Source organism: Numida meleagris, chromosome 32 (genome assembly GCF_002078875.1).
Source record: "Numida meleagris isolate 19003 breed g44 Domestic line chromosome 32, NumMel1.0, whole genome shotgun sequence".
NCBI lineage: Eukaryota > Metazoa > Chordata > Aves > Galliformes > Numididae > Numida > Numida meleagris.
The window spans coordinates 71,420-74,053 of NC_034437.1; the positions used below are offsets into that span (position 1 = coordinate 71,420).

A 2,634-nucleotide genomic window follows, 5' to 3' on the forward strand; every position below is an offset into this window, starting at 1 on the left:
CCCCCGTGGCCTTTCTCTCCCTCCCGACATCGGGGCTCTAACAGCATCCCCGGGGCCGCGCTCCCGTAACACAAAGCGCTCGCGTCCCGTAGGGGTTCATTCCTGCGTTAAGGGAAAGCTCCAAACTGGGCTTTGCTGGCGTAGGGAAAATTCGTCCCAGTGAAGGGCACAGCAGGAATTTGTGGCTGTGGGTCCCTGCAGTGCACGGGGTTTGCGTTATGTGCGGGTTGCCGGAGCTGATGCGGAGATGCTCTCTGTGCTTGATCCACGCCGAGGGGCCACGATTCCCACCCTGGGCTGCTCCCAGCCAGCTCCATTTCTGCATCCGATCCATCGGGTTTGGGGTCCGCCCTTCAATCCATTGGGCTGAGAGTGTGGGGTCTGCACCCCGTGTCCGTGCACCGCTCTGGGGATGCGGTAGCTGCGCCGCTGGGAGCCCAAATCCAGGCTCAGGGCACAACCTCGGGCAGAGCAGCGGCTGCGGGGTCACCTCCTCCTCCTCCTCTGATGGCAAAGGTAAACAGAGAGGGCTCGAGGAGCGCTGGCTTCTGAAGGCGGCACCGCAGCGCGGGATCCGTGTCCATATCCATCATAACGGGATCCCTACACCAAGAGCTACAACCCCTGTGCAAAGAACCCAGGCTTCTGCCGCCGTTTGCAGCTGCCCTGCGCTTCGCTCGCAGCGTTTGCATTTTTGCATCCTCCTCTTTGAGATATTCCCAAAGGCGAAAATTACGAGCGCGGATTTTTCTGCCGACAGCCGAACGCGCTCCTTCCTTCCTTCCCTCCTTCCTTCCCTCCTTCCCTCCTTCCTTCCTTCCTTCCTTCCTTCCTTCCTTCCTTCCTTCCTTCCTTCCTTCCTTCCCTCCCTCCCTCCTCCCCCTGCTCGGGTTGGCTGCTCTGCTGCAGTTCCCCTTTTGCTGCTCGGGGAGGGGAATGCCCCCACGGTGCCGGATTTGCCGGAGGATTCCTACAGGGAATTTCTCGGAGCTGACGTTAATGCATCTGGAGAAGCGGTGGTGACCCCTGCGCGACGCTGACCTTTGCATTTGTGCCATTGTAAACACTTTTCAGCTGTAGGTTTTGAGCTCCGGTGATTCTATGGCTCCGAGCTCAGCCTTTGTCGTCCCTTGCGTTGGCCAAACGTGGGCTGCAGTTCTGTGGTGTGCAGGGGAGCTCCAGCTTGGCGGCTCAGAGCAGCTCATTTGTTGCTGCGCTCCCCCCATTGCTGCCCAGGAGCAGGACCTGGCTTCGTGCAGGTTTCAGCACTGCTGTCACGCCCAGGCTCCAAAAAACTCATTGCCACTGCTTGGGTTTGTGCCACTGGGACCAAACTGGGCTTTGTCAGAACCAGAAGGGAACATTCCCCTTGTGGGATGGGAGGACCGGCAACGGAGGCTGGGAAATCCCCATTGGTGGTTGAGAAAATCCCCATTGGTGGATGGGAGAATCCCCATTGGTGGGTGGAAGGATTCCCATTGTTGGATGGGAGAATTTCCATCGCTGGGTGGGAGAATTCCCATCGGTGGATGGGAAAATCCCCATTGCTGGATGGGAACACTCCCATTGTTGGATGGGAACATTCCCATTGTTGGATGGGAATACCCCCATTGTTGGATGGGAAATTCCCCTTGCTGGATGAGTGAATCCCCGTTGCTGGATGGGAGAATCCCCACTGCTGGATGAGAAAATCCCCATTGCAAACTCCTTCTCCCGGCCCCGTGTGCTGTCATCAGCTGCAGTTATCGGTGGTTAAATTGTACAGATCACCAGCACCGCTGTTCCCGTAGCAGCGCATGCCTGGGGTCACTTATCAGCAACCCCTGATCTTTATGGGGGCCCTCATAAACCCGGCCAAGGCCTCTCTGCTTCCAGCAGGGAGCGGGGCAGGGTGCACGTTGCATGGTTTTCCTCCCTTCTCCCGAGTACAGAGCGCTTGAGGATGGAAAAAAAAAAAATAAATAGGCAGATGTATTTAATTACAGCAATGCCCTCGCTGTTTACATCGCAGATGTGCCCCTCACTCCATGCCCTGGTCCAGGTTCCCCCATTTCCAGCTCCGTTTGCAGGCAGCGACGTCTCCTGGCTGCGGTGTTTTCCTTCCAAAGAGCCACTTTTCTCTATTTCCCCCCCCACCCCCCGCTCCAAGAAAGTGAAAACTAACGTCAAGACAAATTGCACTTTAACCCACACTTGTCTTGTCCACAAAAAAAAAAAAAAAGAAAAAGAAAAAGAAAAAGGCTGAATAATAGCGGAATAAGTGCCCCTTTCTCCTGCCCCGGCCAAACTCATCAGAGGAGGCCATCCCCGACAAAGAATTTGCTGTGTAAATAGAGGAGAGGTGCGGCGGCGCGGAGCGGGGACGGGGCTCGTGGCAGCAGGGACATCGCAGCCCGCTCCCCATCCCCTGCTCGGTGGCTCTCAGCTGCTCGCTGTCATTAATCTCCCTCCGCGTTCCCAAAGCGACGGCATCAGCTGTGGGCTGGCATTGTCTGCGGTGGCGAGGGGACGTTCCCAGCGGTGGGGTTGCACCCAGCTCTGCTCCTTGTCCTGCTGGGTCTGTGTGTGGCAATGCTGTTTGCCTGAGGAAGGATGTTTGGGGCAGGAGGGGGTGGAACTGAAGGGGCTTGAAGG

General features: G+C 57.2%; 1 long non-coding RNA gene across 2 annotated transcripts in view; it reads right to left on the reverse strand.

Annotated features, from left to right (window-relative positions):
• LOC110389238 overlaps positions 1,948-2,634 on the reverse strand; it is an 8,512-nt gene continuing 7,825 nt past the window's right edge. For both annotated transcript variants that reach the window (XR_002433091.1, XR_002433090.1), the window contains exon 5: positions 1,948-2,582. This is a non-coding gene — a long non-coding RNA (uncharacterized LOC110389238). The remainder of the gene's footprint in view (positions 2,583-2,634) is intronic.